At 39.4% G+C, this 13,532-nt stretch overlaps 1 protein-coding gene across 5 annotated transcripts in view; it reads left to right on the forward strand.

Annotated features, from left to right (window-relative positions):
* Window positions 1–1,587: 1,587 nt before the first annotated feature.
* The window catches only part of fynb (FYN proto-oncogene, Src family tyrosine kinase b), an 81,986-nt gene continuing 70,041 nt past the window's right edge, over window positions 1,588–13,532 (forward strand). Inside the window, exon 1 of one of the 5 annotated variants that reach the window (XM_015050544.1) lies at window positions 1,588–1,813. The gene's annotated coding sequence lies outside the window, so the exon portion shown is untranslated. Of the gene's footprint in view, window positions 1,814–2,355; window positions 2,502–13,532 lie in introns of those variants that run through there. The other 4 variants (XM_015050542.1, XM_015050547.1, XM_015050546.1 and 1 more) reach the window with 4 other exon arrangements.

Genomic DNA, 13,532 nt, shown 5'->3' on the forward strand with positions numbered 1-13,532 from the left:
TGTATTTCTGCAGATGGCTGTAGGACCATAGAGAGGAGGCAGAGAAACTCTATTTTTTTCACAGATTATCTGTCTCAGAATGTACTCTCTCAACAAAGTAGCAATTTTTTGCAGGTATGGGGAAAAATACATATTGTTTATAAAAGTTACATAGCCTACTTCAGCTTTTATCTGAATAAATAATTACAATATTTCTTAAGTAAGTTTGAAAAAGCCTGAGTATTAAGGCGGCTGGCGGAGCATATTGTCCAGAGGTTTCACATGAATATTGCGCTGCTACAAAGTAGAAAAGTGTTATTCTAAATATAGACAGAAGATGGCGCCCAAATGTTACAACCTGTAAAATGAATCCACTCGCCTATACTCAAGATGCCTGGAGCCGATGTCCAGATGTCACCATGCAATCACAAAGGTAATTTTGTTACAATGCAAGTCTGGCAAAAACTTTACCAGTTTCAGTGCAAACGATTTTGTTTAAAAGTTGGCTAATTAGTTAACTATGTATCAGAATAAATGTAGAGTATGGCAGGCAGACTATGAACGAAGAAAGAAATGGCTCGTTGGATTGTAAGGTTTGTGTTAAAGCAGCCAAGAAGTCCCTGAATGGTCACCCTGGACCTGGAGGAGCTACATAGCCCTGCTGCTCAGATGGGATCATCTGTTCACAGGAGAAAAAACATGTTCCTGAGGGAGGATGACAAGAAGAACACACTAACAGCGCAGCTTGCCACAGAAAACAAGTTAAAAGCTGCTCTGGTCAGATGAGAGCAACGATGATCCTTTTAGAAAAGTGCTAAATGTGATACATGGTGGTGACAGCATCATGCTGTGGTAATGTTTTAAATAACTTTAAATTGATGCGGAGGTTCTTTCAGCTAGAATATTGTGGTTTGCGGCAATAAAGCAGAAAAGTGCAGTACTCAAAGCAGACAGGAGATGGCGGAAACTCCACACTGCAGTCCACACACCTGTTTATTAGTTGGTTAACAGACAGAGGTAAAAACAGCATCTCATTCAGCACCCTAGATAAATTCAGACTCTTAAAAAAATCATATAAGTTACTACAACAAACACCTGCTTTTGGCTATTGTTTTATAAATAGCATTATCTCAAAATTTACCCGACATCTGTGGTATAGAAATCTGTGTATATTTACATCCAGCGCTTCATCCGAGCCCCTTAAGCCAGCAATGATTGGACAGACCTGCTGCCACTCAAACATCACGACTCGGCTGTGTAGTTTTATACAGCCTGGGTTTTCCAGCTGCAATTGAGAACGTATAGGTAATCATCCAAAAAGGGTCTGGAAAGTTAATACTCCAAGGTGAACTGTGTTATAAGTTGGTCAGAATATTTGGAAACATGCTTAAGCTAATAACTTACTAGGATATTTGTAGTTGCATGGGACCGATTTAAATTGGTTCCAGTTTGAATAAGTTTGCTCACTATAAAACGTTGTAATTCAATTTTTGGAGTATTTGTGTAGAAATACTTACAATTACTTACCACGTCTTAATAAGTGGGAAAACAAGTTCGCTTCTCCCTCCCCGACCCTCCCCTAAATGCTTCTGGAGCCGACATTTGTTTACCCGTCGCTGTCTATGGGGAAATTTCCGACAGCTCGTGAAGGCATCGCCAGTCTCATTGTGGCCCTGTAGATCTAACGCCATCACACGCAGCGGCTACTACGGAGCAGCAGGGCAGTAGAACAACAGGGCCACCGCCGCCGCCGCTCAGCCTTTATTACCGACACATTCGTTCAGCTTAAAGCGATGGAATACGGCGCTGTGGGACATTAGTGCCGCTTATATCGGTAAGTGACGCTCTGCTCTGGTTTTCCACATCATTCTGCTCTGTCCTGTCTCCAAAGCGCAGTGAATGGCTGGGATTTATTTATTTCCATCCCCAGACAGTATTTCTTTTTTATTGGCGTTTCTTTAAACATGAAGGCACTTAAGCAGCGTTAGCTCTCTCGGCCGGTGTTTTCCTCCTGCTGCTGCTCCAGCAGGGCTGTGGAGCTGAGGCGTCGTCCTGGTTTGAACGTGATGCCCTGGTCGCTGCTCCAGCAGCTCACATCCTCTTTGTGACTTAATGGAAGAATCAACACGAAGCTAATTAAGCTGCTGGTGCTGGTAGGGGTTTGAAGGGGTGGAGGGGAGGGAGCTGTTAGTTCTCCAAGCACTGACGCATTTTGATCCTCTTATTTACCACAGTGCCCCCCGCTCCCCTCCCTGGCTTTCCTCCCATCAAACCATCAACATCTCATATCGATGCTTGGTGGAGTCAGATGAAGGACACATGATTCGGCTGCTGTGTGTTTCTGGTGGTGCTGCAGGGTTTTGGTGGGGGGGGAGCAGTCTGGATCCACGCTAAGCGGTCGGTGCAGTGCAGCTTTAAATGTGTCTGTGCGTGAATCATATGAGGCTGGAACACCACGCTGCTGCTCAACTCTTCTCAACCAGTTTGTGGTCCAGCTTCCAGTCGCCATCCCCACATTAATAGTAAGGAAAACCGCGGCTCCAACGGATAGTTTTGGATCTTGTGTTTGACTGGCTAATATCTGTCTTCTTTTTTTCTTTTCTTTTCTTTTTTTTAATGTGGCCAATCAGATGAAAGTTTCCAGTGGATTGTACTGACCTAGATGCTAAACCTGAAAATGAACAGGATGTTGTGATTATGAAAAGCAATAAATTCAATTTAATTGCAGTTGATATTGAAAGTTTTCCTACTATTGAAAAAACTTCAGCGTAATTCAGTTCAAAATGATTTACCGCAAAGTTAAAGGAAATGTTTGGGTACTCCTGTTATCCATCCACAAAGAGTCGCTGTAGATGGTGATGCTGTGCGCAGGAAGGATCTCCACTAGCAGTCAGTCTTGCAACGAATCAGCGGAGGCCTCTGACTGAAGATTGTTGCTGTGTGATAGTCTCGTGACTCAGCACATAAATGTTGGAGTTGGGGATATTGAACTTCCTCCTCTCTCTGCTCTGCATCCATGAAGCCTCCTGTTCAACTCCTCTGGGATTTGGGGTCATAGGTCAGATATTAAATGAGCTATTGAGATGCTAACCGGCTGCTCCCAAGAGGGAAAGTCGGATGTGGCACACCGACCCCAACCTCATGGCTGATGTGTGTTTAAGATAACTTTATTACTGAACAGTTTATCTGCATTTTTCATTGTTCATTATATTGATTCCACACACAAACACGTGCAGAAACCCTGTGAACATGTTTTTATAGTGTTTTTCTGTTAATATGTGCCTCGTTGAGTACAACAGATAAATCCTACTGATTTCTGGACTTGCATGTTGGTCATTTATTCTGGATGAAACTCCTGACTTCACAAGTAAATGTCAGTCAGTGTACCTTGCACTTTTTCTCTCTTCATTTTCTTTTGTTTTGTGTATCTTTTTTTGTCTTTAATACTCTTCAAAAATATCGGTGGGTTTAGAATACTCTAGAAGTGTGAAATCTTCTGGCTGTTTGTGCTGATCAGTTTTGCATTCGGCTTCATTTTCGCAAAAAACTCTTCAGCGTAGCTAGAGGCTCTATAAAAGGCGGTGAACTTATTTTAGTCCATGCAGCTAAACTTAGCAGGTGTATCTATATTTAAGCTGTGGTCTGTAGCGAAACCACTTGAACACTTTAATACTAACTAACATTATTCGTGTGGTGATGTATTTTTACTTTTTTTAGCATGTTGCACATATATTATGGCTTCAAATGATCCCAAGTCACCATCCCTCCTCTCCCATGCTTTATCGTTAGTGTGAGAGTCTTTGTGTTTAGTTTGTGCCCAGCGGTTGGAGCTGCGGGTGAAGTCCAACAAACTACGTCAGATTCTTCATCTGCAGCAGGGCTGACACTTAGAAGCTGTTAATCACCACCTTATCTGCTGGGAATGGTTTTCAGTATTTGCTTCTCTGATTTGAGTTAGTTTGTGTTTTAAAATGTAATACCTGACTTTCTGTTTCATTCCTACACTTGAAGGAGGGTAAACCGCGAGTAAACATATTATTTCCTGTTATCTTTCCATCATGCAGCGGCACTTTTTCTGTAGTTTCTAATTGGGGTTAAACATTCTCATCACCTCCGTTTCCTTTGAGAACAGTGCTGGGTGTTCCCCCATCTATTGTCTTAGCGGATAAAACCCCACCAGGTCTGGATCACAGCCATTTTGTTCCACGAGCTGGGTTTGCAGAAAAACTAGAAGGTCACTCGGTTTACCGGCTTCTTGCAAAGTTTTCAGAGTCCTCTCACTGCAGAGACTGTAAGCAGGTTGTGGTTTCCAGCCATGTGGCGGTGAAGCACACTGAGTTCAGGTGCTGCAGGTGCAGCAAGTATTGTTCAGGTGGATTCATCTTTAGGGTGAGCTCTGTGAACCAGCAGTCCTGCAGTTCTGTACAGTAGAACAGTAGTTTATGCTTTACAGCTATGCATTCATTATTCCATGTGAAATGGTGCCACTAATTATTATTAAACAGGTTTTATAAAATGTTGCAGATACATAGTTATCTTATGCTTTTTTTGTTGTTGTTTTTTGGGGGTTTTTTGTTTTTCAGAGAAAAAATTCCTCTCATGTCAGTAAACATGCAATGATCAAGGTTTTTCTGTCCAATACTGATTCCCAACGTGTGCAGCAGTTTTTTATATTTATATACACACTCATTTTAATTCCAACCTAATGAAAAATAAATTCTATAATTCTCCCCATCTTTGCTTGAAACCAATGGTGAGAAAACTTCCACTAATGTGCTAATAGCAGAACAAATTTTTCATTTAGCTCTTTAGTGCTTTCACTAACTTTGAAAACATTTAGCGCACCTAACCTCCCATGAACAACACTAACTTACTTGGCTGTTTTGTAAAGTTTTAGTTGAATAAAGTTCAATATGTGTGGTGAAGTGTTGGTTATCGACTGTTATGAATTGTTTAAATAGTTAGAAATTTATATGCATGCTCTTATTTTGAAGTTGCTTAAGTCTGTTTATGGACCAGCTCAATTTCCTCTCCTCATATTCTCTCTTTTTTTATATGACACATGGAAATTCTAATGTCAAAATCAAACTGTTGATCGAGAGTAGTTTCCTTTAAAGAGCAGAGCAGACATTAACGCTGTAGCATTAGCTTCTGCTAAGCACCATGTTGGTGTAGTTCTTTATGGTTAGTGGGGTTAATGTTTATGATTAGTGCTTTAGTGTTAGCAAAGTTAGCCTTTTAGCTAGCATCACACCAAAAACCATCAGAAACCTTTCTTTATAAAACACTTTCTGTTTGTTGATGAGTCGATGGGAGCCGTTTAGTTTTGATGTGTCTACTAAACGTATAGAAAAAGATCTTTCATCTCCTTAACAACTAAATCAAGAGAAAATTGAAAGTTTCCACTGTGTGTCTGTCTGATTGGTCAGTTCATCTCTACATCTCAGGTTTTCCACATCATTCTGCCGGCCATGATGGAGAGCTCTTCCACAGAAACAGGAGAACATGTTGAGCTGAGATGAAAGGCTTAGATAATAAACCGGAGCAGATATAGACCGCGATGTGTTTGCTGTCATGTTCTTGTGGTTATCTTTGTTTTTGTTAGCGGTCAGTCTTTTCTTCCAAACAATCTCTGCTATTCTCCTCCTCCACCCACTGATCAGCAGGGAGGAGCTGCTCCACTTTAATTAGTTCTGTAGCAATATGAATAAGTCTACCAACGATGGGAAGAATGATAAAAATGTTGCCGTGATTATGAAATATACCAGAACCCACTTCAAGGGCCAATTGCTTAGCTGATAATGAACTTCATTCAGTCATGTTTCCACCAAGTGAACATGGAACAGCTGACACACAGTACGGTGACGGTTGCCTTGGTGATGACAGCATCAGGCTTGTTTCTTGCTTGGTAATCTTTCTGAAGCAGGGGTCAAATCAATGTGAACGCACTTGATAGAGGTCAAGTTGAGTAAATTGTGAGGGAAGATGCTGATGATGACAAGAACTGGCATCATGAGACTCCATCAGTTCCCCTGGCAGTCAGAGTATTTCTAAAGCTTTCTGCTTGGATCAGGTGTTAGATACTAGATACTAATAAGATACATTTTTAGAATCAAATTAAGTTGTGTTTCTTGGAATTTCTTCACACCTACAGTTTGTTAAAAAAAAAAAAGTCCTCATTTTTTTCACATTACATGTCCAAATCCTGTTCATTTTATGGGACAGAGCGACACAAAGTTGAGCAACATTGGCAGAAGTAAAATGATGCAGGATGTTTCAAAATGTTCTGCAAATATAAATCTGAAAAGTACAGAAACATTTTAACTGCCAGAGCTGGGAAATGGATTCAGGAGCAGTGTCTAAACAACAAAACGTTCTCGTTATATCAAGATGCATAACTCACTAAAAATAGAAGACTTTTTTGTCTTAATGAGATTTTTTGGTAACACTTTTTTGATGGGGTGTGCATAAGACTGACATGACGCTGTCATAAACATGATATAACGCCCGTCATGAACATGAAGGAGTCTTTATGAATGTTTACGACTGTTGTCACGAAGTGTCATTCGGTAAATAATGCAAAGTTGACCATTTTAATGGACTTTTAATACAAGTTTCAATGCAATTTTGCATTAAATGTCATTATTTATCAAATGACACTTCATGACAACAGTCGTAAACATTCATGAAGACTCCTTCATGTTCATGACAGTTGTCATGTCATGTCAGTCTTATGCACACCCCGTCAAATAAAGTGTTACTGATTTTTTTTTTTTTAATTGTTACAATCAGATATCATTTAAACGAAAATATCTTCTCATTTAAATAAGAAATGTCATAAGTGTAAAATGGAAACACCTCTGAGGAGTTTCAGCTATTGTCTAGAAGAATCAGGTTCGAGGAATGAACGTAGTGAGCCCCTTTAAGCCTTTTTAACAAGTTGTAATCTGTATGAGGAGTGTATTTTTATATCTTATTCCGAGAGAGTTTTCTGTAATAACTAGATATAAAACTCACTAAAGCAAGAATCCTTCTCATTTTAACAAACTTTGCATCTCGTAGTGAGAAACTTCTTGTTTTAAGGAGACATTTTTTATTTTGGTGAGAAACTTTCTTATTTTGACAAAAACGTTCTTCTTCTAGTGAAAAACTTCCTCATTATAACAAAATGCTACTCCTGAATTTATTTCCAAGCTGTGTCAGTTAAACATTTCTGTAGAAAGTGACATACTTGTGCATCCAGCCCCCTGAGTCAGCTCTGTGTAGAATCTTGATCTGAACTGTTCTGTCAAAGCTCTGGTTGGATGTTTTGGCTGTTTGTCCTGCTCCAGTCATTTCAAGTTGTGTTATCCACCTGTGTCTATGTCCTTCCATCTGAACACAACCCCTGGCAATGAGAAGCATCTCCACAGCATGATACCGCCTCCACCATGTCTCACTATGTGAATATTTAGAGCAGTGGTGTCCAAACTTTTAGGACAAAGTGTGAAAAATCCCAATCTGACAGTCCTCAAGGACCAAAATGAGCTTTATCCTGACCATAAAAAATGCAAAAATAGTCTTATTGAGAATTCGTTCTCCTTTACTTGCACAACAATGAATTAAATAAATTAGTATGACATTTGCCTTAATGTTTACACTTGTTTAACCTTTTGGGCCAATTAGTTTCTATTTTCTTGGTCTCTAAAATTTTTTTAGTTCTCTTCCAGCAATAAAAGTGAGAGTTTAAAACATTCACTGTGTTTAGCCCAAGTGTTTGAGTAAAAAGTGTCTATTTCTATGAAATAAAAACAAAAAATAAACTTTTTTTGTGTCGTTCACATTCCATTTAAGGTTTAAAATTTAAACCCTAAAATAATTACTAAAAGTCTCCACAGGCATATGCCGGATAACCACATTTGCCTCATTCTTCAAATGCAGTCAGGGAACATGCAAACTTTCAGTTTTAGGTCTGATTTGTTCACAGCAAGTCTGCTGTGTCCTTGATGTGACAAACATCATCTGTTTTCCTTTCAACATTGGCCTCCACCTTGCCATCTTTGTAAAGTCCAGACTTGTGGAGTGCACCTGAATTCTCTCTAAGCAAAAGATGGGATATTCCGTGTGACATAAAATATAAAATTTTTATATGCATTTTTGAAGAGGGTAGAATACACCGAAACTCTAGAAACTAAAAATTAGATATCGAATAAATAGTCAGCAAAGCCAAGCTGACAAGTAAGCATAGCTCACTTATATTGGCTCTGTTCATCAGGAACCTTTCGATGGTCCAAGCCTGAAGCACAGAGCTACAAAACAGCTGGATAATATCACGTCTGAGCTTTTCTCAGAAATACGATAATTTCCACATCAAAGGCGACTTTCATAGACGACTCCTTCAGATGTGGTTTTCAGCTCAAGTCCTTCTTGAGATGAAAATGTGTTCCCTTAACGAGCCGTGATGTCACGCGGAGCCGGCGTGGCGTCAGACTAACCCGACTCGCGCGCTCACAACTGGAGGTCCGGTCAGCCGCTCCCTCTGTGCTGCTCGACGTCAGACAGGGACCGTTACAATGCCGCTCTTTGTGTCATGCTTACAGTGGAGGGGAAAGTCGCTCTCCATCCGTCTCTCTTTCTCTCTCGTTCCTGCTGAGTCATGGTCCGCTCTCAGGCTCAAGCGAAGTTATTGTTACACACGAGTAAATAGTGCGCCGCGGATGAATGCGAGCTGTCACAGAGCTGCTGGAGAGCTACCCATCATCTGATCATCTCTGACTCTGCAGCGGGTTACAATTGTTTTGGGTTTTTCAGTATAGTTTAATTTTATTTTGTTGTGACATTCTAATTGAGTTAGTTTTAATGAGTTTTTAGAGTGGATTAGCTAGTTTTTATTAGTTATTGTTTAGCTTCAATTTAGTTCTAATAAAGTTGTAGTTTTAGTTTTTCCATACCGTGGTAAATTTTTAGTGGCAGAATTCGAAAAGGTCATAGTATTTTATTGTAGTTATGGATACATCGATTGGGTAATGAAGACTCAACAGATGAGACCATTTTCAACAAATGTATTCAACTGTTGTTAAACAATAACTGACTCTGGTGTTTTCTCAAAACTTTCACTCATTCTTTTTGAGGACCAGCTTCAGTTCTACCAACAGGATTAAGCAGTGTCATAATTTACCAACAGCTGGTGTAAACTGCTTGTGTGAAGTTCGAAAAGCTAATAAATAGATTCATAAACAAAGTATACCTTCAGTATGCATTAGTTAGCTTTAAAAACACATGATGTAGTTCCAACTAGTTTTAGTTTTCTCCCATTAATTACCGTTTTTATTTATTTCAGTTACAAAAATGTTTTCTCAGTTTCAGTTTTCGTTATTTAGTTCTTTTTAGTTAACTATAATAACGTTGGTCTGCAGTTCCTTCATTGGTTCCATCTTACCTCTAAAGTGGCTGTTGATTAAAAGTTACTTTTACAATTACTAAAAACACGCTTGTAGTGTCACACTGATATCCAATGAGGAATGAGTGCATGACTTTAATGATGTAAGCATTTCTTTAATTTTTCTTTTCTCTGAATTCAATTAGCCTTTTGTCTTGCTTCAAGAGCTGACGCACATCCTGTTTGCACGCTCCCTTATCGTTGGCCCTGCACTTCCACCTGCCACAGCTTGACTTTTTGCTTGATTACTACGTGCTCTAGGCGTGTAAAGTCAGTCAGAGCCTTTCGATTGCGGCTTCATTTCCTCTGAAAGGAATCAGAGTTGCTCGTTTGCATCTGGTGCACAGGCAAGCCGAGCTTCCTCTCATACCCTGCCCAACATTTTTCCATTTTTAATCTCCCTTTGCTTTTTTTTTTCTTCTCCTCCCACTTAATCGCTCCAATTCCATTTTGCTCTCAAGTCCATTTAGCCCGTATTCAGGAGTTCAGCAGTGCACTAGAGCGCCTCGTTCTATATTTAAAAGCTGAATAAATTGAGCATAAGTCTTTTAATTTGGCCTGAAAGTTTGTACCGCTGCTGAGGGAGAGGAGAGCTAATGCTAGGTTACTGAGGCATGTTTCAGCCACATGTTGGAGGCTGGGCTCTGCAAATCTGTGATTACTGCTGATTTTCTGGGACTTCAGAAAATGAAAAACAGATGGAAAATTAATGGACAGCTCTTAATGTCTGAAAGGACCTGAAGGAAGAACGTTGACACCTTAATGCACTTAGTTTTCACTGTAGTGGAGAGCAGTGTTAAACCTCTCTTTGTAGGTACTGTATACGTTAGAGGTTGATTAGCATTGAAGTTATAGGAAGAAAAATTACACTAAAATCAGCATCACTAGCATTGTCTCACATTTCTATCTTTTTGCCATCCGCTCTTCAGTATTCTGGAGTAAATACCTACGATCTTTGACTGTAACTAGGCCTGAATCGATTTTTGAAATAACTGTCAACTAATTTAATAATTTATGAATTGTTAACGGGAGTGTACAGACTCTAAAAAGGTAATGTGCAGAGCAGTAATTAAATTAATATGTTCTACCCAGAACTCTTTGAGTGGAAGATTTAACTTCACATGATTCAAATTTTGTATTAAAAAAAAAAAAAAAAAAAAACTAAATAAAAATCTTCCAATGAAACACCTTTTGCTGTCCAATTATTAACCAGTTAATCCAAAAAATAGACAATCTGAAGGCATTTTTATAAAAAAAACAAAAAACAGGCTTGAGCATAATGAAATGTTCGATTTGAGATGTTCATAATCCTTATAATATTTTCACTCATAATTTATCTCATTGTTTTATTTCATTTATTTATCTGGAGAGGTTTTTCAGTTTAAATTTCAGCAGATTGGCTCAAAACACTTTTTCAGTCAGTTACATTCTTTCTACAGTTCTGCCTCAGATTAATAACCTTTTGTTTACTAGGTAGTAGTTTAGCTATTTATACGTCAATATTGCCTTTAACCAGTTTTTTTTTTGTTGTTGTAGTTTTTAATGAGAACACTTAAAACTGCAATGTTAAGGTCAAACATTTAGGAGCACCTAGCATTTGCTCCTAAGAACAGTGAGACACCAGAGAGCATGTGATGGCTGGACATTCCCATTGCACTTATATTTGTGTGAAGCTATTTGAACAGATGACTGGACCTGGAAGTTGCTCCTACGGATTAATCAAGCTCAACACTTCTCCTTTCTCATTTCCTTTGAATGCCCCATGATGTCGCATACAGAGTTTTACATTAAAACACATTCACGTTGACCCAACATTTAACTCGGGTGTTTTGGATTAACCTACCAGAAGCTTAGACATTTTACTTGTTCAAGAGCTCACTTGTGATAATTAGCTGCAGCTGTAGTTGCTTCTTCTCAGCGTCTGAACTGGACTGAGATATAATTAGATGTTTGAACTGCAGGTGAAACCTCTGTCTTGGTCTATAAACTGTAAGTACAGTTGATTGGGGGCTTTGCGGCACACATTTCTTTGCTTGTGTTAAGTACATTTTAGCAGACATAAAAAAGATTGTTTAAATATTTTTTAAATGTTACACTGTAGCAGCCTGATGAAAATAGAGGTAAAAACCCATAATGCATATTTATGTTGAAAAAAATTATAACACAACTTTGACTGGTGTATTAGTCTACTAGGTGACTCTGTGTCGAACCTGAACCTGTTCTTCTGGTGGGGTAAAAGTTAAAATAGAGGTCATCCATTCACATTCACACCAGCCATCTATTTAGTTCGCTCCAATTAAACTCTAGTTTGTTTACCTAGAAACTCCAGTTGGTTTTGGAATGTGAATGGTTGATCAAACTCTGATATGGTTGAACTCTGGTTTGGTTGGAATGCATGACGCCATGCAGACCAGAGGCCGCTCCAAAAGCAGAAAGTGGAGTATGGCACCGGGGATTCTGGGTAAATATAGCCAAAACAAATGTGCTAATGGGAGAAATGGCTCATGCTCTTATGCCAAAGAGAAATCTTACAACTACTAAAGTCTGACACTCCATTTTAGTTTACATTGTCTGAAGAAGGAAGCTGTGGTCAGTGTCTTCTTCAGAGACACTTTTGTGTCATTATCTTTAGTGGTTCTTGGTGCAGCGCCACCACAGGCGAGATTGACCTGTAAAACTTCAGTACTCATTTGTCCAGACAGCAGGGGGAGGAGCTTAATTGTTTTATAATTTCTAAGTTTTCGTGGTTGAGTTGCTGCATTGGTACTGGATGTTCTCTATCTTCCTGGTTTTAGTGAGAACACAACTGGAAGTAAGAACACCCAAAGAAGCCTTGACTAGCTAATCTAGTGCAGGCTAACTGTGCTTTAGAAAAGCAGTGACGGTGGCACTCCTTGAAGTTGAGCACCATGACTTTTAAAACTGCGACTCTTTTAAAATGATGTCACGTGTTCATCCCACCCTAAAAGAACAACTCAAGTAAATCATCCAAAAATAACATTTAGATGACATTCATGCATGTTTATGGAAACTAATAAGCCAAACTCCAATGCAAGCAATGAGAAATTGAAGCATGTTTAAATGTAATAATGCCAGGCCCACACATAGCTGCCATAGCTTTCCACTTGACTACAACCCTCAAAGAATTTCAGTCAGTCTTCCTGGAAGTGTTTTCAATCATTTATTATTAACTGCTATGAGGTCAAGCTGTTGATGGGTCAAAGGGCAGTTATGGGTCAGCTGATGTCTGGGTTTTAGATTTATAATCCATCTCTCCAGCAGCACATGGTAACCTCCCTGATCTCTGTGTTTTGCAGTTCTTGTGTTTGCTCAAACAGGTGGGTTATACCGTACATCTGGCTGTTTCATTACTTATTGATGATATGTTTATCCTGTGGGAGGCGGGCTGATGGCTGCTGTTTGGGTTTGGAGGGGAAAACAACAGTGCTTTATGCGTGCATGTTTATCGCTCAGAGAGATTTCATCCATAATTAACCTGCTGTGAGGTTGTTTTTATTTCACCAGTGATTAACTGTGTGAGGGGGAGTGACGAGCGCTGCAGTCTGACTGAAACAACGCCTGGATGTGACAGACAAGCCAATGTGCTTCCTGTAATCTTATGGATGCATGTTGAGCTGTAGCTTGAGCAGAGCGAGGCTTTAACCAGCGTCTCACCTCTGAAATGAGCCTCGTCTCAGCAGCATGTCACAGCCGGCTCCCTCTGCAGCGTCCCGCCTCGTGGTCTGTGTGTTCAGCTCCTCACTTTGACTGCAGCCTCTTTTCTCTGCATTGCTCAACTTGGATTTAAGATGCAGACGAAGAAAATCAAAGCTCAGGATGGCAGTACCAATGCACTGGTGAATGCCAAGTGTCTGAATGCTCTCGTTTTGAGTATTCAAAGTGAAACTAGCTAATTAATCAATAAAAAAAAAACATGACGGTAATATTTTAAGTCGGGATGCACCGATTGATAATCCGGTTGATTAACTTGGCCAGATTTTTTTTTTTTTTTATAAAAAAAAAAAAAAAAACTGTCACCCCAAATTGGAATCAGCAGGTGTTTTTTTTTTTTTTTTTTTTTTTTTTTAAAATTTGGGGTTTTCCCAAAAAACCGCAATTGATCCCCCTTCAATTT

This window comes from Poecilia latipinna, unplaced genomic scaffold, assembly GCF_001443285.1.
Source record: "Poecilia latipinna isolate Pla-1442-1.1 unplaced genomic scaffold, P_latipinna-1.0 Scaffold998, whole genome shotgun sequence".
NCBI classification, from domain to species: Eukaryota; Metazoa; Chordata; class Actinopteri; order Cyprinodontiformes; family Poeciliidae; genus Poecilia; species Poecilia latipinna.